Source organism: Podarcis erhardii (genome assembly GCF_964252035.2).
Source record: "Podarcis erhardii genome assembly, chromosome: 8".
NCBI classification, from domain to species: domain Eukaryota; kingdom Metazoa; phylum Chordata; class Lepidosauria; order Squamata; family Lacertidae; genus Podarcis; species Podarcis erhardii.
Genome location: NC_138499.1, coordinates 71519045 through 71544157, shown reverse-complemented (window position 1 = coordinate 71544157; position 25113 = coordinate 71519045). Strand labels below are relative to the sequence as shown.

Below are 25113 nucleotides of genomic sequence, written 5' to 3'. Positions count from 1 at the left end.
CGCCCCATTTTAAAATTCCGTTTGCCTATTTTTGCACCCATTTCCATCTGTTTGTTATTTGTTTGAATCTGCTTGAGCACACACAAATGAATTCACATTTTTAGGGTGCATTTGTCCCATGTTGCAATTTTGCATGTACACAATATTTGCCTGACATATTTTTGGAATCACTTTCCCATAATATAATTCATTACGGTGGGTATGTTATTTCCATATATACACCTTTTTGTATCCATTTTTTGGTTGGAGATAAGGGGTCCCCTCAGTGCAAGGATTTACACTTCTGCAATGGAATCCCCCCCCCACCTCTCCTCCACCAGCACCACCGAGTAAGGATCTCCTCTTCCCCACCTGAACGCTTCCTAAATCTGTTCTGTGGGTTCTCCCAACCCTCTGGATCAGATCTGGGCAGGTGTGGGGTGTGCACAGAGGCAGAAGGGAGAAGTTCCAGTTCACAGGTGTAAATCCTAGCACTTTATGGGTCATCCCTTCATTGCAAAATTCAGAGAAGTGCAAATTTTGAAGAATAGCTCCATTTTTGTTTACATATTGGTTTCAGAAGTGCCAGATTAGATATGTTTGCATTGAAATGTGAACTGAATTAATTTTCCCCATCTCCACCTCACACCCTCCCCCAAAAGCCCCACTTGGGTATTGTTTGTCTATAAATAAATCTGCCATATTCTTCTCTTATACGCTTGTATTTGAACTATGCTTTGCTTAGGCAACTTTTCTTCTTGTCAACCTCCACTAACATGTACAGACGTATACAGACGGATTTTTAATAATCCATCCACAAGTCGTATTGTGCTTCTTTTAAAAGATTTCCTTTTGATTGACAGGTTGTGCACTCAGAATGACTGCTGATATTTGAGGGACATGGTCAAAGCCATTTATGGCTAATTAGCTGGGAATTAATTATGGAGTAAATGATTCACACATTGATTCATGAGTTCGAAAGGGCCAATGGTCATTTAGCAGGGACAGCATACAGGTTCTCACAAATTAAGCTAAGGAGAAAATGCAAAACATGTCAATCTGTTCTTTCAAATGTTTTATTTATGATAAAAAGTTCCAGCGTGGTACTTAGGCTCCTGTAATAATATGTCCCCCACAAGCCTCTGGTTCAGTGATTTGCTGTAGTCATGGAGGATCCAAAGTGCGTATGAGGCTGCTACATGTATAGGTTGGCCCCAGTTATTTCAGTGGAGTTAGATTCTCTGCAGAGGTAGGGCCTCCTGCATCCTCCTGCCATGCCCTTAAACTGAATAGGCAGACCATACATACAGGAGTTCCATGTTTCAAACTGCATCTGAAGCTTTGCATCAGAGCTAATGGCTATACTTTTGTATCTTATAAGAATTGGCTAACACACCATTCCCCATTTGCAAATGTTGATGCTGAATACTCATTTCAAGTCTGAACATGAAATGTTTGGCAAACCTTGGTTAGAATAAATCACAGTTCCCCGAGTTCATACATAATGCAGAACTGTGGTTTCAAAGTGAAAGTGAAAGCTTTTCCTCATGCATGCAAAGGAGAGGGGAGGAGGATATGGAAGCATGCAAACTCAAGTATTGCTCATAAGTGCCAAAATCATTGTTTAGTTAGATCAGTGTTTCCCAAACTTGGGTCTCTAGCTGCTTTTGGACTACACTTCCCATCATCCCTGACTACTGGTCTTGCTAGCTAGGGGTGATGAGAGCTGTAGTCCAAAACAGCTGGAAACCTATGTTTTGGAAACACTGAGTTAGATTATCATAGAATTGGAAGGGATCTGAATGGTCATCTAGGCCAGCTTCCTGCAATGCAGAAATAATGATCATTTGGGTAGGGCAATAATTTGACTTTAGATACAGCAAACTGATCTGTCTGACTCAATTGACTCCCCTCTCCCCATCAGTGCTGCTGCAATGATGTAGATAGAAAGATTGGCAAATTTCAAAGAGTTGTTAAAAGAATAACTGAAATAAAGGGTTGTAGCCGACTAAGTTTTACTCAGACTAGACCCAGTAAAGTTACTGGACAAGACTTAGTTCCATTCATTTCTGTGGGTGCACTCTGAGTAAACCTTAGTTGAATACTACCCACTGAAATGAGTGAACCTAAGCTAGTCATGTCCAATAACGTCAGTGAGTCTACTCTGAAGTAGGACTACCATTGCATACAACCCAATGTAGGCGAATCAATAGCAACACTAAAAAAAGATATATAAAATGCCACGTATTATTATTTGACATGCAAACCAGCTAGTCTATTAGAGATATGCAGAAACATCAGTGGCAGAGGAAGATCACTTGCAATGATATTAAAGCACAATAATTATAATTATATTTCCAATATGATGTGAGAAGAGGGCCAAATCCAGAGGCTGGAAGATAATAAGATAAATCTAAGACCCTAAAATTGGCAAAGGGCCCAGCAACTTGCATGCTGCTATTTTTTCCACTTTGAGGAGAGCACGCAAAAAAGCAAGAAGCAACACAAGAGGCTTCTCAGTTTAGATATCTAGTTTCTTTAAAAATTAAGGGTGGGAGGTCCACTGATAATGTATTATCTGAATGCCACCACAAATTCCTGGAGCCAGAGCTACCTGGGAGTAATTGGATGGATGAGGTTTTCTTCTGCGTGGCTTGTGCCAATCACTGTATTGATTGGTTTATTTATACCTGTCCTTTGATTTTAGGAGGAGGTGGCGGGGTGCACAGCCTGGCATAAATGCAACCCACACTTTGGATACAGAACATTAAATCATTTAACGGATTTGTGGTTCAGATGATTGAGGTCCTCGGGTCTCGGAGCTGTATTGAAAGACTCTTATTCCTCACCCCACCCCACCCGTTATTGTCATTCACTGTCATTTCCACTTGGCTGTGTGCTGTGACAGATCAGATTACCAGAAGCATCCCAAATGTAACATTTCAAAGGTGGGGCTTTTATGCCAATAGTGATGTCCATGATCTCTTGACTAAGGGCAACTTTTGAAAACTGTGTGACTTCAATTCCCTGTGGGCATTAGTAGCACCATACATTTGTGCCCAGGGTGCTCTCATTTCCCCATCCACCCACAAGGATCTCACTGCCCCAGGCCATTAATACTGCCAGGCACCCCTCATGGCACTTTTGTAAGGGAGCTGCTTGACTCCCATCCATGGCAAGTGACAGGTATCTTAGATCCTTCCAAGTCATTGCCTACCACCAACAGCAGGTAATGCCTTGTGGGGTGGTGAAGAAGAAGAAGAAGAAGAAGAAGAAGAAGAAGAAGAAGAAGAAGAAGAAGAAGAATTTGATATCCCGCCTTTCACTCCCTTTAAGGAGTCTCAAAGCGGCTAACATTCTCCTTTCCCTTCCTCCCTCACAACAAACACTCTGTGAGGTGAGTGGGGCTGAGAGACTTCAAAGAAGTGTGACTAGCCAAAGGTCGCCCAGCAGCTGCATGTGGAGGAGCGGAGACACGAACCTGGTTCCCCAGATTACGAGACTACTGCTCTTAACCACTACACCACACTGGCTCTCACACTGGGTGGGGTGTAATAAGATGGCTACTGCTTACTGTTGGTGGCAGCTGAGTTGCTCCTCTCTAGAATAATGAGGGAAAGCAGATTAGAAGTGACAGACAGGATCATAGAATTGTAGAGTTGGAAGGGACCCCGGGGGTCATCTAGTCCAACCCCCAGCAATGCAGGAATCTTTTGCCCAATGTGGGGCTCAAACCCACAACTCTGAGATTAAGAGTCTCATGCTCTACCAAGTGAGCTATCAGGGGATTAGAGCAAAACCAATAATAACCAGTGCTGAACATCTCCTTCCCTCCTCCCTTTTCTCTAGCAGCAATTAATGAGAAAAGAAATTGCACGTGAAAATTATCAAAAGGGAGGGGGGAAAAAACTGATGAAACTCTAATGGGTGAGATGTAAGTTTATTGCTGCACTTATCTTACTTCCACAGTGGCTAAGGCTTGTTTGTAAGTGTCCTTCCTTTCATTCTACACTTTGTCTCTCCAGTAATCTGCACTCTGCAGCCTTCCTGGGTGCCTTCATATCCTGGAAATCCTATAATGTCCTTAGGTGGAGTTTCTTGTAAGCATGGGAAGGTGGGAAGGCTGCTTACTATGTGCCTGACAGTTGCATGTCCAGGCTTTTTGTTTGTTGTTTGTTTAGTGAGGTCTTTTTTATTTTTAAAGAAAATCAGTGTGGCAAAAAAAAAATGTTTAAGGCAACAGGAAGGAGTTTCCTTAAAACAAAATCAGAAAGTGTCCTGATTTGGGATAGAAAAAAAGACCCGCACAATACAGAAAGAGAAAGAGAGAGAGAGAGAGTGAGAGAGAGAGAGAGAGAGAGAGAGAGAGAGAGAGAGAGAGAGCACTCCCTCCTGACAGACAGAACAGCTTAAAAAGAGCTTTCTCTTTCCCCATGCCTGAGAAACCAGAAATGGTACATTATAAGGAGGGCATCCTTGTTATTAGATGCCAGAATGGAAGCCCCTGTGGTCCTGCCTGAGCCTGCCTGTGGCCTCATATACACGTACTCACTGACTTCCCCACACCGTAGCAAAAGGATCCTTTCATTTCTCATAGCCAGGAGCCCTCTCGCTCTGAATCCCAGCCACAGTAATTTCTGCCGCAGAAATCAGCGCACAGAACCAGCTCTGAAAGTATTAACAAAATAAATAGCAGTCTCACACTTCTGGAAATAAAGCCTGGTAATAAGAAGAAAGGCAATTTAGCTCGGGATGAAAATAGGCATACAGGTCCAGAGGGCGCCTATGAGAAGGGCACAGCAGGACCAGACTTTCTTTCCTCCCATCTCATATTGCAGCTATTTCAGGGGAAATTAAGATGAATGCTGCAAAAGACAGCATATTTATTCCAGAAGAATTGCCTGCAGATGAATATCAATTACATGGTCGATTCATCCCAAGTTGATTAGTGTTGGTAGGAGCGGTTTGGATTGTGACAAAGAGTCGGTCAGTCTCTGTTCCTTGTCACAGCAGATGATAAACTTTCACCCAAGTCCCATTCCTCAGTGGCTGGCTCATCTTCCACTTGAGTCCTAATAGAGCTGCTTCTTCCTTTTCTCTCTCTCCTCCCCCCATGCTCCTATTTCCAATGCATTGTTCAGGCACAGAGAAGGGCAGTGGTTGAATAGCAGAGCATCTACTTTCCATGCAGTAGGTCCCAGGTTCAACTCTCAGCAATGGTCCAGGTTGGGCCAGTAAAGAACCCTGTCTGCAAAGCTGCTGCCGGCCAGTGTGGACAACACTGGGCTAGATGGATCAATGGTCTGACTCAGTAGAAGCAGATTCTGATACTTTCCTACATGTCTATGTATCACCCAACACTTGCTTACTCAGCCAGATATGTGAATTTATGTAGAAAGCTATGACATATATATATATATATATATATATATATATATATATATATATGCCTGTTGTCTTTGTCCATGGAGTTTTCTTGGCAGGGATACTGGAGTGGCTTGCCGGTTCCTCCTCCAGCATCTTAAAAAGTAGAGACATCACCTTGCCAACAAAGGTCCGTATAGTTAAAGCTATGGTTTTCCCAGTAGTGATGTATGGAAGTGACAGCTGGAGCATAAAGAAGGCTGTTCGCCAAAGAATTGATGCTTGTGAAATTATGGTGCTGGAGGAGACGCTTGAGAGTCCCATGGACTGCAAGAAGATCAAACCTATCCATTCTTAAGGAAATCAGCCCTGAGTGCTCACTGGAAGGACAGATCATGAAGCTGAGGCTCCAATACTTTGGCCACCTCATGAGAAGAGAAGACTCCCTGGAAAAGACCCTGATGTTGGGAAAGATGGAGGGCACAAGGAGAAGGGGATGACAGAGGACGAGATGGTTGGACAGTGTTCTCGAAGCTACCAGCATGAGTTTGACCAAACTGCGGGAGGCATTGGAAGACAGAAGTGCCTGGTGTGCTCTGGTCCATGGGGTCACGAAGAGTCGGACACGACTAAACGACTAAACAACAACATGACTGTTTATCCATCTAGCTCAATATTGTCAATTCCGATTGGCAACAGCTTCCTCACAAGTCTCAGGCAGAGGCCATCATTTGATACCTGGTTTTAAAAAAAACCACACACCTGGATATGCCAAGGACTGAACCTGGGACATTCTACTTTCTGCAGGCAAAGCTAAGTTCTCTTCTCCATCAGCTGGGTGTTAGAGTTAACATCCAGTCATATGAACCATCTATGAATTCTCATCTATGATTTCTCTCTGGGGTGCAAGCCTGGGCTGTGTGTATGGAGGTTCTGGGCTGCCCAGATGACAATATCCCACTCCCCTCAGTGATGTGGATGAAAGGAAAGTAGAGCAAAACGTTTGGCACCAGCTTGGCTGCAGGACATTCTGGAAGGAGTCATACAACACGCCATCCAACCATTTTAGGTACTCCACTCCAGATTTGTGTAGGGTTTACTCCTTAGCCTTTCCTCTTCCTGAAGATATTCCGCAAGACAGTGGAGGTTTAGGATCAGAGTTTTCCTTCTCCTAGATGAGAAACCTTCCTAGCTTGATGAGCCCCACCTGCCTCTGCAGAAACCACCTTCTTGACCATTGGACCCCCTACTGGTCTTGTCCACTCAATCTGCCGGAGCCTGACTTCGCATGCAGGGGAAGTCCCAAACTCACTGAAGGTATGAGACCCATCAGCTACACTCACCTGGTTTAGCTGGCCAGTCAAAGCCTTTTTCTGTGATGTGGCTGCTGTCACACACTAAAAGCTTCCAGGAGACAGAGGCAAGAGCTGAGGGCAGGGAGGGGACCAATGGTGCACAAATTACCCTAGAAGGAGCATGAGGTGTCCCCCACCAGAAGTACTACCCCTCCCTTAACACTCCATACACCCCAGAGGTGAACACATATGTTGTGAAAGCTCGGTGTGAAAGTGAACTCTCCCACCACACACAAATCAGGAGAGGGGAAATGAGTGCTAGCCCCATTTTCTTAATAACAAGACAATTAATTTTTCAGAGTTTTGGTGCACATGAGGGGATGTGCTGGCCTGCATAGGTAAAGCTAAAGGTACCCCTGACTGTTAGATCCAGTCGTGGACGATTCTGGGGTTGCGCGCTCATCTCGCTATATAGGCCGAGGGAGCCGGCGTTTGTCCACAGACAGCTTCTGGGTCATGTGGCCAGCATGACTAAGCCACTTCTGGTGAACCAGAACAGCACATGGAAATACTGTTTACCTTCCCGCCAGAGCGGTACCTATTTATCTACTTGCACTTTGACATGCTTTCGAACTGCTAGGTGGGCAAGAGCTGGGACCGAACAACGGGAGCTCACCCCATCGTGAAGATTCGAACTGCCGACCTTCTGATCAGCAAGCCCTAGGCTCTGTGGTTTAGACAACAGCAGCACCCGTGTCCCGCTGGTCTGCATAGCCAGCATTAAAACCCAGCCAAAGGAAAGCTGGAGCATAATTGTCTACAGTTCTGCCCTGGTTTCTCAAGCACCTCAACTTCATTGGTTTGGTGAAGGACCTGAAAATACAGCTCTCTGATCTACATTGCTTTTCCAGATTACCAAGCTTCATTTGAATATAACGTTTGCAAGATAGGTTGAAAGGAAGCATAAGACGTGGTTTTCCCATAGTTACCCACAAGAACCTGAGTACATGGTATAGGTTTCTGTTGATGCACACAGACATATGCCTCTTCCTGTGTGCAGGAGGAGTTCTGTATGCTGCTTTCCAGAATAAATTCATATCTTATACTTATGAGGTGATATTATTTGTTGTGATAACCACCCACATGCTATTCCTTGCCTCCTTTTGATGTAGTGCAACGAGGAGCAGCAGTAAAAAGTCATCTAGCCATCTTTTTATTCCCTCCCTCCCGGTGCAGTACGTTATGTGGAAGTCTAAAACAATGTTTTTAGCAAATCACTAAAGAGAAAACCGGCAGAGAATCTGAAGTCAACAATAACTTTTTATTATTTCCCTATCTATTTGCTAAGGCAGGGAATTCATTTTACGCAGCCTTGACTTATACTAAAGGTGCAACCAGATTACATTTTGCAATTAATTTAAAATGAGGCCAGAAACAAGCAAGAGCTCTGCTGAGAGAATATTCCACACTTATGCTTTTCCTCCTTCAAATCAAGAAAGGGGACAGGGGAAAACTGGTCAGGATTAGATATCTTCTTTTTTTAAAAAAATGAATTTTATTAGTATTTTCCACACAACAACAACAACACGAAAGATATCAAAAAATAATAATACACAACACACAAAGATCAACATTCAAAAACTAAAACAAAACAAAACAACAAAAACAAATCCATATCTTACAAGTTAGTTAATATTATAAACACTAAAACTACAACAACAAGACATTGTTGATATCTTCATGATAAAGTTTGCTGCAAAATTTATGGAATTGCTTTTGATTATTAAGGTATTTATCTCACCCACCCACTACAACTCTGATAGATTCCCCCTCCCCGTAATTTCAATCATCCTTGAGTTTCACAAGTGATAACCATTCCTAGTTAAAAGTTCAAGGATGTAAGCCTCTTTAAAACTTGCACTGGTCCTTGTTGGCCAGTTTTGGTTCTCCAACTGCAAGTGGATTCCTCATATTTCAGTGTAGTACATCTGGAAATAGACAAAGTGTAATGGAGAAAAGGTGGAGAAAAACAAGCTGAGGAGGAAAGGAGCAGGGGAAAGCAAAGGTGTTAGCAGAGAATGTGTGCTGCATTAATTTATTCATTTAAGAGAGCCAGCCAGGTCTGCCAGCAAGATTCCAGTTTATAATAATTACTCATCTGATTCATGCACACACTTGCCCATCTGCCTGCTGTTGCATATTTGACACTTTAATAGCTAGCATGGATGAATGGCCACCCCCGTGGATGGAAGCCGATTATAGTATTGCTTAATAGCCACAGAGCAAGTTATTTTGAAGTCTGAGATAATGTAATAGATCCTAAAACAAATACTGTATTTCTCACACTGGTGTCAAACCACCAGCACCTTCTTTGTCTCGACATAGACAGGCAGATTGAAGGAACTCTAGGCTTTTAATCACCAGTATCTAGGAAATAAAATCTGTGATGGAAGCTGTCAGACTGATCCCATCCATCTCTCAAACAAGTCTATCCATCACAATCTTTTCCATTGTCTTCCTGCATTGGTTTCTGAACTTTCAGCTGGGATTCAGGACTAAATTCATGGTCCATAAAGCTAATACAGAAAACCACAGACAAAGCTTGTCTGCACGCCATATTTTTAAAGCAAATTCCACCCCAAAGAATTATGGGTTCTGTAGTTGGTTAAGGGTGCTGTGTATTGTGGCTTTGTGAAGGGTAATCTACAGTTCCCATGAAGCTGTGTGTGTGTGTGTGTGTGTGTGTGTGTGTGCGCGCGCGCATGCAGTCAATGTCAACAGAACCTGTAAACAATATAAGAAACAGTGGATGATATTGTTAGAAATAGCAAGCAATACAATAGATAACAAAACATAAAAGAACTCCCTGCCTATTGAGATCAAGCAGACACCTTCATTGTACTTTTTGGGGAAACTGCTAAAAACATTCTTGTTTAGATTAGCCTACTCAGAGGCTTAGAAAGTTGAGGTAATTTTAATCTGTTTTAGTGTGTGAGTTTTTCTCGATTCTATTGTTTTTGCCTCTTTGTAAACTGCTATGAAGTGCTTTTTTACAACCAAGCACTGTATAAATTTTATGGAATAATAATAATAATAATAAACATGTAATATGAATTGCAACTGTACATAGAAGACTCAAATGGCCAAAAGGTTAATATACTAGCGAAAAAGAAAAACAAAAAACACCCGGTATGAACTAAAGACACAAAATTCCTCTATGAAGCTAAAACTTGGATTATAATGTAGTAGAGTTGTTGACAAGTTCTCCAGATTATTTCTCATTCCATTACTTCATCAGATCCAAATCAGAAGTGAGGAATATCTCATGAATGGTGACTGAAAATCACTCTTATGCATCTCTTCAAAATGGTACCATCTGATGTAAATCATGCAAAGTAGCTTAACTGGCAGAACTTCCCAAATGGGGTTTATCATTCCTTAGAAGATTCAACAGGAAATACAAATCCACAAATTATAAAGTTAGCATAGGGATGCTGCTCTTTTTTGTGTTTATGAGCTGAAGCTAATATGCCCCAGTACTGCTCAGTCTGCCCAACCCGTATCTGACCCCAGATGTAGACAGGAGACATGGGGATCTATAAGCCCATCCTTTCATCAGCAAGCCCTTTCTGCAACCTATTGCAGTGTACAGTCACTCACCTGTTGGGTCACAACGTTGCTTAAGAGCTAGGTAGGAACTATTTGTCCATCAACCAAATTGGTACCAGAAAGTCAATGTTTTCACCTACCCTTCACTGTTTACTTAGGATGTGACATGGCAATCAGTGCCAAGGCTATGCAAGTAACAGTTACAAACAACAACTTGATGCACCAAGATGTTGAAGGGGCTTCCCTTTGGGTAAAAACACTCCTTTGGGATTTAACCTGACTCGCACACCTAGAATTGTGGAACACAGGACTGGCAGTAACTCAAGAAGGACACCCTCAATAGCTGAGAAGGCATGACCAGATGAGGAGGAAGTAGGCCATATACTACCACACAATCAAGATGGGCAAGTCTTGCCGTAAGTCAGGGATGAGAGCTTGTGGTCCTTCAGACATTGTTGTACTCTAGATCTCATCACTCCCAGCCACCATGGTCAGTGGCAAACAATAGTCCAACAGCATCCCAAGGGCCACTTGGTTCCTCATTCCTACCCTAAGTTAGGGCAGTCTCATAGGCACCTCCTATATTATTATAGTGTCCTGTATGTTACTGTATGTTGCACATCTCAGTGGTGTTTGAATCTAAAAAGGTTGTGGCTCTAGTTAATCCAATGACCAGTGTCTTGGATCTTTCTTCCCAGGTGTGGGTGCAGTCCAGGAAGCCCATTTAGGTATATTCAAGGACTTCTGTGCACCCATGCTTTTGGAGCTCTTTCCCCATCCCTTGAGATATTTCATCAGTCTTATCAACACTCCTTCATGTTTCCTCAAAATTCCTTAATTGTTGTACTTGCTGTACTGGAAATTTCAATGTAAGTCTAATATTTTAGTACCATGTTAGCCAGCTCTTCGCATCTTGTGTTTCACCAAGCACAGTCAATCAGCCCTGTAGCATGGTCTATCTGGTGCTTGGTGGTTGTCCTTTTGGTGTTTTTGTTTTCATCCTAAGGCAGGCAACAAAATTAAGTGTAGCAAGCCTTTGGTTGGCACCCAGATGTGGGTAACAGGCTGCATTTGGGTGGGTGGATTACAAGTTGAGAAGAATTTCCTTGGCCCTTTGAAAAATCAGATTTAGGAAGTATGGCTCTCTCAAAAGAATTGAAATTATGCTTTCCACAGTGTCAGTCCACCTTTGGGGCAAGATGAAATTGGTATTCTTAAATCATATAGTTCAAACTGACCACCATTATACCTCTAGCAGCGGATACTTAGTGCTGTATGACCAACACCTGCCCCATGGGTTTACAGCTGGAAGTTATCAAATGACTTGGAGTTCTTTATTGGATGAACCCCTGTGGAATATAAATCTCTAGCACAATGTAGGAGAGAGACTAGAGCAGGCTTCCTCAAACTCGGCCCTCCAGATGTTTTGGGACTACACTTCCCATCATCCCTGACCACTGGTCCTTCTAGCTAGGGATCATGGGAGTTGTAGGCCAACAACATCCAGAGGGCTGAGTTTGAGGAAGCCTGGACTAGAGAGACTAAAGAGAGAAGGAAAGAAGGCAGAGACATTTTGGAAAACCTGTAAGTAACTTCTCCTTGTGCAGGGAAAGATAACGTGACCCATCCTTCACTTCCTGCTCAGCTTCTTGCCGAGAAGGGTGAAGCCTTTGGTGACAAGAGATCTGTGAAAAATATGGGCAGCTAAGATTAAAAACTCAAACAGGCTATTGATTTCCTGCACCATCGGTCATGACTGTCATGGCTGGAAATAGAAATCACTGCTTTATGGAATTTTTTTGGATATGCTATTTTTTACCACACTGGCCATAGAGAGGGGTTGTGGCCTCTGAGTAAGAGAATTAATGCAACTTTATTTTCTGTACAATATGGACTTTATGGTTTTCTGCTTTATGTTTTTAAAAGAAAGAGCTTGGCAAAGTAAAAGAATGATAAAAATGAAAGAGAGAACATATGGTGCCAGATGTATCAAATTTGTTTTTACATAGGGTTAATACTGTTAAATCACTTTGGAATGCTTTATTGGAAGTGATCCAATAAGTAAATAAATCCTCACCATCAGTTTATTTGCACCCCACTTTTCGGGCAACCCCCCCCCAAAAAAAATAACAATATAAGTAATGATTATTTCCTTTTTATAATATTTATTTGGGGCAAATAAATAAGGGGAGAAGTAACGATGGAGATGTAGTAATCTAAAATAGGAGAAACTGTGGTCTTCCACATTCTGTTGAACTTCAGTTCCCATCAGCCTCAGCTTGCATGGACTGTGTGCCAAGGCTGGATGATGGAAGCTGTGTGGAATAACCACCTGAGACACAGACATGTCTCACAGCAAACTGACATTTGCATCATGGATATTTGCAGCATACCTGCCTTTTATATCTTCCAGGTGACTTATTTCTATTGGAAGAAAGCAAGCAAGAAAAGAAACGTCTTTGCTCAAGCAAAGTCATAGAATCATAGAATCATAGAGTTGGAAGAGACCACAAGGGCCATCGAGTCCAACCCCCTGCCAAGCAGGAAACACCATCAGGGATGTAAGGGAACTGACATCAGAGCGAGCAGAGCGAGAGGCGGAGGCAGGGCTCCAGAGCGATGCCGGAGAGGGGACCAGCAGGGGGGAAGGAATTCAGCGTAACACCAATAGAGAAGAGAGGGAGATGGAGGAATTGGTGACAGGGCTCCAAGACCCTTCACCCGAATCTAGTGGAGAGAGCGCTGGCACGCCCCTGCCTTCCCCTCACTTGCGCAGACGCGTTCCGTGCAGGGAACATAGGAGGAGACTTGGGGTCAAACAGCTTTTATGCTGGAAGAGGTTCAAGAAACGCCCACTGACGGATTCTGCAAGTGACTAACAGGTCACGGAGGGCGAGCTCTAACCCTAAACATGGTTGAGCAAACAAACTGACTAAACTGAAGGCAATTTACACACAAGTAACCCCTTACAACCATTACAAGAGCACTCCTGACATATGGTCATCTCATGAAGGAAGTAGATTCTCGGCTGTGCTTGAATTGACTGAGAAGGGACTCCTACCTTTATTTTAAACCAAAGTGATGATTGTGTTGGAGCTTGAATTCATAGGAGGAACAATCTTCCCAGAACTCTATCTCCAGGGAGCACCCATCAAATTCAGTGGAAGAGCTCGTGACATACCCTGAAATGTTCTAGTCTGACTCCCCTTACACAATCCACCTGCAGCTGCCCTACTGAAATGAATGGGATATATCCAAGCCATCTTGTGCCATTTCTGTTCAGTTCAACAGATCTGATACAAGAGGTGGTCCCAGGGGATCATGCTCAGAGAATAGGAATCAATTCCTTCTCAGAATATGGGCTCCAGAAAGTAAATTTCCTATTAAGTTTATATGTGCCATATTTTGATTTGTGTATCAGGCAGACAGCAAAAATAATAATATTGCCTAGTAATAACACCTAGCAGTTATACAGTGCATACGCAGAAAGCAATTTCCAGGAAAACTAGTAATGCATGGTTAATGAGATTCAGATATACAGACAGATTCAAGAGAGAGAGTATCCCATAATGAATGTTAATATAATCCCATAAAGCAGATGATTCTTTGCAGAAATACAGGAGAAGTTAAATGGTTGTCTTCTTAAAATAAAAACTCAGAGATGAAATATACAGCTGAATTGCTTATGACAACTTAAATTTAACAGCAATTCATTTGTTTTAGAATAGATAGGATTCCCATCCTTTTCATATCTTTGAAGAAAGAGCCAAACAAACTTTTAAAAAATCATCTTTCTGATGTTGCAACCCATAGCAGATGGTCACTGGTCAGGAATATACTGATCTGAATTCATCAGGGCAAATTTAGACAGCACTACCATGATGCAGGGACGCAGGTGGTGCTGTGGTCTAAACCACAAAGCCTAGGACTTGCCAATCGGAAGGTCGGCAATTCGAATCCCCATGATGGGGTGAGCTCCCGTTGCTCTGTCCCTGCTCCTGCCAACCTAGCAGTTCAAAAGCATGCCAGTGCAAGTAGATAAAGAGATACCGCTCTGGCGAGAAGGTAAATGGCGTTTCCGTGTGCTGCTCTGGTCCGCCAGAAGCGGCTTAGTCATGCTGGCCACATGACCTGGAAGCTGTCTGCAGACAAATGCTGGCTCCCTGGTCTGTAAAGTAAGAGGAGCACCGCAACCCCAGAGTCATCCATGACTGGACCTAATGGTCAGGGGTACCTTTACCTTTACCATGATGCAATTATTTTAGGCAGATGGTTCCTGGGACTGGTGGTCAACACTGAATCCCAGGGATGGATTTTTTTTTCTTTTTTGGCCTGAGGTCTGTATTTCCTCATGGTCAAACTTTTGAGGACCACATTTCAATGGTGGACAGGGCTGGAGGCAAAAACTGGGTGGGACCAAAAGCTAAAGAGCAGTGGGTCTGACTCTTACTTTTGTACAGTAGACTACATTCTACCATACAAAATCCAGAGGTTTCTGCACCCACATAAACCTCTATCTTTATGCCCAGGCATACAACAGGCATTACTCCAGTTCATGGTGCTGGAGGAGACTCTTGAGAGTCCCATGGACTGCAAGAAGATCAAACCTCTCCATTCTGAAGGAAATCAGCCCTGAGTGCTCACTGGAAGGACAGATCCTGAAGCTGAGGCTCCAATACTTTGGCCACCTCATGAGAAGAGAAGACTCCCTGGAAAAGACCCTGATGTTGGGAAAGATTGAGGGCACAAGAAGAAGGGCACGACAGAGGACGAGATGGTTGGATAGTGTTCTCGAAGCTACCAGCATGAGTTTGACTAAGCTGCGGGAGGCAGTGGAAGACAGGAGTGCCTGGCGTGCTCTGGTCCATGGGGTCACGAAGAGTCGGACACGACTAAATGACTAAACAACAACAACAACTCCAGTTCAAGAGAACATTCAAACCTGTTTGAGGGGAGGGGAGATAACAGGACTGGTATAAGGTGTGTGGCTTGGGTACATGTGAGTGGCCGGGGAAGAGTCACAAGGGATGGATGGAGAGGACTATTCAACCCCCAGGTCTGAGGTTCCCTATCCCTGCTAAACTTCAGTTTCCATATGCTTAAAACATTCATTTTGCAAGGATGAGAACCTCAGGTCTGGAGGCCAAATGCAACCGTTGGAACTCTCACCAGGCCACAGCACTTCTCTTCAAGCCACACCCACTGCTAGCCCTGTGTGTTTTTGTCTGGTGAGAATGTGTCTGATAATGCTTCTTTGCTTTCCCGGATGATCAATAATGACGGACATGTGAGTAAATTAGCATTCGTATCTCTACCCACTTTTGCTTCTGGCTGCATGCAGCTCTGGCATGTTGCTTCAGAAGTCCGTCTAGAAGAAGACGTGGCTCCTGGCCTGAAAAGGTTTCCTCATTCCTGCTTTGGGATTTCTATAGAGCTGATTCCGAAGGTGCTCAGGCAGAAAGTGACATAGTCTTCAACTGCCCCGAAAATGCCAGGACTGTCATGAAAATCCTTAAGCCATAACGGCTTCTCACTTTGTCACACCGAGTCCCAAGTTCCCAAGGAGCCTTCACTTCAGTACAGTGTTCCAACGTGTTACTGGGAGTTCAGATCTGTTCATCTCCCAACACATTTCTTAGATCTATTCCTCCCGTTCCTTCCCTCCCCCACTCAATATGGAGCCACTTCCTGTTTTTATGAAAACAAGATCTGGATCATGTGAATGCCCCTAAGAAAGTCTTTCACCATCTCCCCTCAGTTGCCCAGTCTCCCATAAACAAAGCAGTGGGTGGGGAAGCAAAGGCTTGTCCATGAGGCCATTGCCATTGTTAAGTTGTGGGCGAACATAGCAGATGGCACAGCGATTTCTCCAGAGCAGCTCTTTATTTGTAAGCTGGACAGAACTGAACAGCAAACAGCTCAGCCGGCCTGCTTTTATAGGCAGCCGGCTGTCAACATTGTAGCAACAACAACCCAGAGTTTCCCGCCTAAAATAACTGACGTGGACCTGAGTGAAAACTATCTACAGTATCCCCCTGCTGGCCCAGGGTGAGAACTTCAGTACATAACAGCCATGACTGTGAAGAGCATTGTTATAGTCACTTGGTTCTGACTTGATTTGTTCAGCTGCTGCATCTGCATCCCTGCCCTGACCTCAGAGGAGGAGGAGGAGGTGCTGGGTGTTGAGACGTGGTGGAGGCTGAAGGATAGCCGAAGCTGAAGCATGGTGCCAAGGTGGTGACCCTGCAGAAGAAAGTGGCTGTGCCGTAGGTGGAGCTGGGCACCTACCAGAGCTGCCTGGAGAGGGAGGAGATGCTGTACCTCAAAGCCCAGGCCAGCATCCCTATTTTCATCTGAGGAATGTTTGAGGGTATGAAGTGAAGGAGATAAGGAAAAAGAGAAACTGAGGGGGAACATGGACAGGACTTGTAGAAAGACCTGCAGAATAAAAGCAAATAATAAAGGTCTGTGTGCATTTCTCACATCTTGAACAGTGTGACCCGAGCCTTTTAAAACACAAGCTACAGATGGGTGCTGTTTTCCTGCCTCCGATCTGCATTGAAAATGAGCTCCAGGTATGACCTTTTGCTTCAGGAGGAAGTATGTCTAAGGCCAGGACCATTTTGATCCCCTGTCAATCAGTCTTAAGTGGTTTTTATTTACTCTAGACATCCCATTAGGCAATGTGAATTGCAGCATTTATTTATTTTCTCCAGGTAATGAATTCTTGGCCCTCTCTCAAAGAGGAGAAAGAAAAAAAGTTACAAGAACCCTTTAATGAGATTAATCTGAACTCTAATTAACAGCAATAGAAAACTCCAGTGTACTTGACAAAAATAGCGCCGGAATCGTTAACTCTAGACATCTCTAAGTGTGTGCGTGTGGGTGGGAAAATCCAGCTGAGATGGCAGGACCTTTACAGCCTGGAAATGGACACTGAGGAAGATTAAACCAGCCAGGCATTCGGGGGTGGCATGAGGGTTAGTCCAATATTTCTTTGAGGAAGAAAGGTGATGCTTAGAGAGTTGCCCTGAACATTTTTGCTGGCCTTACCGAAATTCTCTTGAGTTCCTTTTGAAGGTTGGATTGCCTTCAGCAAATGTCAGTTATTACCTAAGTCCCATTAAGTTAGTTGTTCCATGAGTGGCAGAGTGGCACCCCAGTGACAGACCCAATTCACCCCACTTGCAAGTGTTCAGTGAACACCAGAAAAGATCACTCAGATATGTAGCTGTACACTTGGATAGCTCTATCCACAGTTAGAAACCCTGCAAAGGGGGGGCATTTTTCAGGGGTTCAAATGAAGCACATGGGTGAGGAGGAGGAGGAAGAGCATGATTGGGGATAGCTCTAGTATCAGGACTCGGCTCACCTGTGACATATAAAGTAGGAATTTATAGTTCAAACCATCACACAGCTATGAAGAAAAGAAGAAATTACTGTGCAACACAGGCCAAAAAAAGCCCTTTTTACACCAGTAGTGAGTTATAAAAGCTTGGACCTGATAGCTGGTCTGAACAATTGGGAAATTCATGCTTGGCGGCCACAGCTAGACTTTCCCCCACTCCATCTTTGTTTTGCCAGAGTGGGCACCTAGGGATAGGTGTTAACCACCCTACTAGCTAATTTTATTTAAATTCATTTCCTTGGGTGTTTCTCAGGTGTTTTGCCAGAGGAGGAACCCTGTTATTTGGTGACAGTCAAGAATTGTAGCTAAGGTATCTTCAGCTAAAAATGTGTATTGTATTTTCTATAGGAGCCTGCAACTTCCCCAATGGGAGCTGAGAAGAGAGGTGGAGCCAAGACATTTGGAACACAAACCAAAGCCTCAAAAGTCTAAAGTCTTCATACAGGGGAGGAGGGAGACAACTGCAAGTCTTGCCAGTTCACCACTGCCACCACACTCAGGAGAGAACTGTCCCATTCCTCCACTGGATACCTCATTACTTCTTAGAGTTGAGTGGCTTTGGTGTTGTTTGGCCCCCTCACCATCATCTCAGTCAGAACTGAAGCCTGGTTTTCCTTAAAGCTAGATTTGTCTCTTCCCTGCTTCCATGAAGACAACTGGAACAGGATTCCCTAGTCCCCTGTGAAGAGATATTGATTGTTGAACCACTCTTGAGAATTGTAGCTCTGGGAGGGGAATAGGGGCTTCCTTCAAACAATTCTCAGTACCTTTAACAAACCACAGCTCCCAGAATTCTCTAGGGGAAGCCATGACTGTTTCAAGTATTTTAAATATATGGTGTGAACGTGGCCTATATGTGCCTAAGACTTTGCCTCTTTGCAAAGCCCCATTAACAGTAATCTTTCCATCTCTCAAGCTTAACAAAAAAATAGTAATGATGGAATTCAGCCAAATTTTACTCAAAGCTGACAGAATGAAATTAATGGACCTAGCTTAGTGATGTCCATTAATTTCTGTGGGTCTACTCTGAGTAAAAATTTGTTGAATGCCACCCAATGGACACAGTCTACCTCCTACTGGAGTCAATGACAAAAGTCCTATCCAAATTTTTTTTTATTTTTTAAAAATTATTTGTTTCTAGACACTTCCTTCTGTGGTATTAATCCCTGGCAAGTTTGTTTATTCTACAGACTCCTGTAAGAGGACATTATCAAAAAAGTTCCTAAGGGTAACAACACAGCCACAACCTTGCACACCTCAATTTTCTACCTTTCTTGAGAGCAGGAAGATAGCTGAACTCTGGTCTCTCAATTATAGGCAAACAGATGAGACACGGCTTGAAAAAGATGACTGTGCTTATTTCACGGGCCTACCCTTCAGGATATCACAGGGATGAATCCATTTAAAAGCAACTTCCTCCACTCTTTTTATTTTCCACATAATTCATGGAGATAAGGAGCTGCATGAAGATATAATAGTCCGCCATTAGGATGGATTCAATCAGCTTTTCATATAAAGATTGCTTTGACATTACCAGCCAAATGTAGGTTTCATTTAATTTGGCACTTCATAAGGTTTGCTGGAGGAATGAGCGTAGCATTGGAAGAAGGAAGTTAGAAAGCTAAACAAGTATTTCATCTTCCCGGCTCATTAACTCCAAAATGAGGAGGTACCTTGATTGGTCATAAAGGTGTCTCGAAGGCCCCCAAAGCCACAAGGCAGTAACTACAATTAGTTTCTCTTCAAAGAAATATACGAAGGAGATTATGCGCCGAACAGTAACGGCACCCAAATTGCAAATGTACCTTCAGAACTTTGGCAGCCTTTACATTTGAGTGCCATTTGCAGGGTATAGACTTATAAAGCCATGGAAATTCAAAGCAGAAAAGTAGTGTGTGTGTGTGTGGATATATCTTTTGCAGAAGCATCTGTTCATTGCTCTAGTGATTTAAGGACCTGGACTACTGTTTGCTGGGACAAGGAGGGGCTACTACAAACCTGAAACATCCCCTGATCTTACCATTTTGCCCCCCACTCACATAGTATTGCTGTGTCTCCAAACTGCCTCCCACATTCTTGATTGGGTAAACATGTGGAGGAAGTGAACAACCCTAATAAGAACATAAATATGCAGGAAACACAAATAATAGCACTCCATTACAATAATAAATAATAATCACCAATAGCAACCGGGGGGGGGGGGGGGACATGAGAAAACAGCATCAATGCATGTCACAGAAGGCATGTCCCAGGAGAACTCTCTTCACCTTCTCCCTGAATATGCTAAGGGGCAAAGGGATCTGAACTATTCAGAAAAAATAAATAAATCTATAGCCTGGGTGCCACCATCAAAAAGACACACTCACGTACACTTACATTCTGCACTTCACATGACAAAGGAATGGGCAAAAAGCACATCTCCTTATGATCTTAGTATACCATAGGATCTAGAAAGTGGATGTGATTCTTCAGACATCCTGGTCCTAAAGCTGTTAGGTTTCAAAGATGGAAACCAGCACCTTGAATGGGTAGCAGCCCATGCAAGGAGATCAGAAATGAATGGAGGAGGTTTCTTCCAAGCAATTCTGATTTCTTCTTTTGAGGAATCTCTGTCCAGATTCTTCTCTTTGGTTTGGTGGAACACACCCCACTCAAACAGAGTGCCTGATGTCTTGAGCATGATTCATGGAAAATCATTAATATATAAATACGATTAATACTTATGTATAAGTCATACTTGATATGAGCCTGCCAACTACAGAAACTGAGTGTTCAAAAACTAGGCTTGATGGGTTAAGGAGCAGCATCTCAATTCACGGGAGATGACGGCACTTCAGCACCATATATGAAAAAGAGGTAGTGAATTCTTTTTCTCTAGACTCAAGGAAAACAACACCCAAAGGGGTTCTGAGAATGCTGGTTGAATCCAATCAACACAAGAAACAGGGTAAGGAAGCTGTTATTCCCCACTGAGGTCCTTGACCTTTTTGCTCTTTGGTTTCTTCAACACCTCACCCTTAGCCTCCTTGCCAGTCCTAGGAGGCCTTGTCCCACACGTCCCCATCACTCCTGGAGGGACATATCAGCCTAGAAAATTGTCAGAGCCAACCATGCACACATCTATAGCTGAACCAGCACTCTGTGGAAAGGAATTCAAGCATTACACCCACAGAGGGAATATGACAAGCGAAGGCAGCTGCATATATGGACAGGAGAGTATTTTGAACCAGTCCAATTTAGGTGACTTCAATGCAGGTACTTTGCAAAGATTTAGGTGTCTTCAAACATCCACAAACATTCTGTCTTCTTAAGCAGCTTTGGAAGATGCTGAAGAAATTGTCAGGTAAAACCATTTGGGCAACCTGCAGCCCAGTTTATACATCCAGGAAGATCTTTATGCATTTTCTCATTTTAACTATTATGTATTTAGGGATGTTTAAATTTATTTGTGTGTGTGTTTGTATGTGAATGCTTTTCACTGACTTTATTCTTATATGTTGCATAGCACCTTGATATATGTTCATGAAAGTGCAGATTGTGGGAGGAATTTAATGCTGTACTCTTCTGATTATTCCAATGGCACAAACAGTTTGGTTTGTCAGACACAACAATCCCCTCCTCTCCTCCACTTGCACACTGTTATGGGGTTCGCCTGACACTTCCCTTGACAATTTAGGGGTGCAGGCAGAGAAGGGGAACCTCGTTTCACAACTGGAGGGCTATCAGGATTCATTAGTTGAATTCCACCCTGTAAATAGGTAAATAAAAATAAATATGTAAAATTTCTAGTAGATAGCACAGGGCATCTACTGTATATGTGTCTCTTAAAGACACAGAAAACAGTGGTGCAATATATCCTAGTGGAGCAGCAATAAAACTGATAGCACATTTGCAAAGCTAAGCAGGGTCCAGTATAGTTTCATATTGAATGGAGGACTGTGTGTTGGGATCTCTGCATTGCAAGGGGTTGCACCCGATGACCTTCAGGGTCCCTTCTGACTCTACAATTCTATGATTCTATCAGTAATGGATAGTTGGTGCTTCCCCGACCCCCTGAAAACAGACCTATATTTTTAAAAAACCACCAGCAGTAGATAAGAAAGTAAGAGCCTCCAAGTGTCCCTATTTTCCAGGGAAAGTCCCAGATTTACAGAAGCTGTCCTGGTTTCTGACTTGAACCCAGAATGTCCTGCTTTTTTAAGGACTTCCCTGTTTTCATCAGATGAATGTTGGAATGTATGGTAGGACGTCGTATGGGAAATGCATCTGTAAGACAAACTGTATGGAGGAGTTAGTGATCTAACACGGAGCCCTTCATGCCTCTGTTCCTTCCCCTTCCCTTGATCTTGTTAAGTTTTTTGATGGTGTGAGAACAGCCTTAGATGTTTGAGAACATTGGGAGGAGGTGAAACTCCTTCCACCCACCCACAGCTGCCTTAATCAGTTTGGGAGGATAGTGCTGGGCACCATCTTTGATGTTGGACATTGTTTTGAGAAAGTGAGCATTGGGAGGGGGTGGCTAATGGATGATCTGCATGTAGTCAGTCTTGAAAGCCACACAAGCTATCTATAACATTGGACGTTTGGGCAGTGTTTCTCTGAACCTCGTGCATGGACTGATCGGCCGCAGGGCCATGCAAACAGACTACCTGGGGGAGTCACTTCACCGCTTCTTGAGAGCTTCCAAGTGGCAGACTGAAGTGCTTGCTTGGTATGTATACATTGCTTACTGTTTTGGAATAAAATCTTGAATCTTTTCACTCACTTGGGTATTTTGTATTGCTTCTGAACCTCATTTTAAAAGATCCACCTTGCCTTTGGCAAGACAGACGTCCCTAATTCCATTGGAGGGTATGGAGTTATGTGACCGAGAAAAGGAGATAAGTAACTATACACTGTTTAGAAGACAACTAAAGGTAGCCCTCCACAGTGGCACCTCGGGTTACAGACGCTTCAGATTGCAGACCATAGCTTTCAACCTTCCCTTTTTTTGGCGGGAAATTCCCTTATTCCAGCGCCATTTCCCGCTGCTTCCCGCTGCTATCCCGGATTGTTAGATATCCCGTAGACTGTCCCTGGGACAGGTGAAGCTGCTGTTCCCTTATTTTTGAGGCTGCTGATCCCTTATTTTCAAATCTGAAAGTTGACAGCTATGTTACAGACGCTTAAGGTTACAGACTCCGCTAACCCAGAAATAGTACCTCAGGTTAAAAACTTTGCTTCAGAATGAGAACAGGAATCGTGTTCCGACAGCACGGCGGCAGCAGGAGGCCCCATTAGCTAAAGTGGTACCTCAGGTTAAGAACAGACCTCCAGAACGAATTAAGTTCTTAACCCGAGGTACCACTGTATAGAGACGTTTTCCAGTGCTTAATTATGTTTTTATATATGTTTGAAGCCACCTATAGTGGCTGGGACAACCCTGTCAGATGGTTGGGGTAATAATAATAATAATAATAATAAAGGTAAAGGGACCCCTGACCATTAGGTCCAGTTGTGTCCTACTCTGGGGTTGCGGCGCTCATCTCGCTTTATTGGCCGTGAGAGCCGGAGTACAGCTTCCGGGTCATGTGGCCAGCATGACTAAGCCGCTTCTGGCGAACCAGAGCAGTGCACAGAAACACCGTTTACCTTCCCGCCGGAGCGGTGCCTATTTATCTACTTGCACTTTGACGTGCTTTTGAACTGCTAGGTTGGCAGGAGCAGGGACCGAACAACGGGGGCTCACCTCGTTGTGGGGATTCGAAGCGCCAACCTTCTGATCGGCAAGTCCTAGGCTTAACCCACTGCGCCACCCGCGTCCCTAATAATAATATTAGGAAGTCCCTATTTTCATTGGAGAAATGTTGGAGGATATGTAGACCAGGGGTCCATCTTCTCCTGCATCTTGTTCTCACAGTGGCTAGTCAGATGCCTATGGGAAGCTGACAAGCTGCATTTGAGCGCAACAGCACCCACTGTTCCTGCAGTTTCAAGCACCTGGTATTCAGATACAAACTACTACCAGTAGAGGTTACCAGTAATTTCAGCCTACTGTAAGGAAGGGGGCACTGAGACTTCAGGGGCAGGCACCTTCCACTTACCTGCTCATATCCCTTTGAATAATTTATCTTCCCTTGTTGCTGTTAAATCTCCTTACTCTGCACATGTAGTGGCAAAGGGAACCCAGATCCCCTCCTCTTTTGAGAAAAGTCAAAGTTCTGAAGTTTAAAGCCGCCGTGCACATCAGAATCAGCTCCTTGTACAGAACTTCTAAAGGGGTTCCAAGCAGCCGAGTCACGGAGGTGAGCGACATAACTGGTGACGGCTTTAACTCTAAACGCTCGTGCCTTTGTCACTTTGTCAGAACACGAGCAGAAATGAATCGTAGCGCTGCTATCGATGTGACAGAAGGGACAGAGGACAGCACATCTATTTCCTTGTGTTAAATGAAGAGGGAGAATTTCAAAAAGCCCATATTTGCACTGGGGGAAGGGGAGGGAGTGAAAGAAAATGGCCTTTTTTTGGCCTCCCACTTTACATGAAAGGGTTCTTTCTGTGTGGTTTGCTTTCTTCATTATCTGACAGCATTCCCCCACTGTGAACAGAAGTGAATGACAGGCTACTCTGGAATGCTTGAGGCCACGTGAGAAACAGAAGTGGAGGAAGGAGCCAGCAGCAAAGCAATATTTTATATTGTGTTCTTTCTAGAGATGGTTGAATCAGCCTCCTTCTGGGTTCTGTCACTTTGTATACGCCTCTTCTGTGCCATTCCTGCACTGAGCTGCAATTGCATTTTATTTTTAAATCCATATGGAAATTCAAATTTAGACCCATGTTTAAATATGTATCTTTAACTGTTTTCTCTCAAACCCAAACCTTTCTAAAGGCTTTTATCTGGAAATGTGCCTTTTTAGGTTCGTTTTGATACATTTTCGAGCCAAGGCATGTGTCAGAACATTCAGGAAGTGTTGAAGCTGGTCGGTAACCAAGGATGCATTTGAACTATACATTTAAACTTTAAAGCAATATGATGCCAGTTTAAGCAGTTGCAGCTTCCCCCAAAGGATTCTGGGAGCCATAGTTCATTAAGCATGCTGAGAGTTATTAGGAGCTCCCTATTGACTTGACAGAGCTACAGTTCCCAAAGTGGTTAAACAATCAATTGCTTTTCACAGAGAACTCTGGTAATTGTAGCTCTCCTGTATTGGGGGAGTGAGAATCTCCCAATCACTTTTAGCACCCTTAATTAACTACAATACACAGGATTCCTTGGGGGAAAGCTGTGACTGTTGTATAATAATGTTTTAAATGTTTTAAATGCAAGCTGTGACCTACATTCTCAACTGCAACCCACAGTCCAGGAGGTGCAGATTCGAGACTCAGCTACATTAGTAAAAATATAATATTTTAAATGAGATATAACACTGTGACACCAGGTGGCGCTGTAGAGCTGAACTAAGCACTCTATGAAATTTT

At 43.5% G+C, this 25113-nt stretch overlaps 1 long non-coding RNA gene across 1 annotated transcript; it reads right to left on the bottom strand.

The window, feature by feature from the left end:
• Positions 1–18075: 18075 nt before the first annotated feature.
• LOC309348174 lies at positions 18076–23821 on the bottom strand. The gene is made up of 3 exons (XR_014159268.1): positions 23739–23821; positions 18925–19114; positions 18076–18334 (listed from the first exon to the last, which is right to left on the bottom strand). It is a non-coding gene; the product is annotated as an uncharacterized lncRNA (long non-coding RNA).
• Between the last annotated feature and the right edge of the window lie 1292 nt (positions 23822–25113).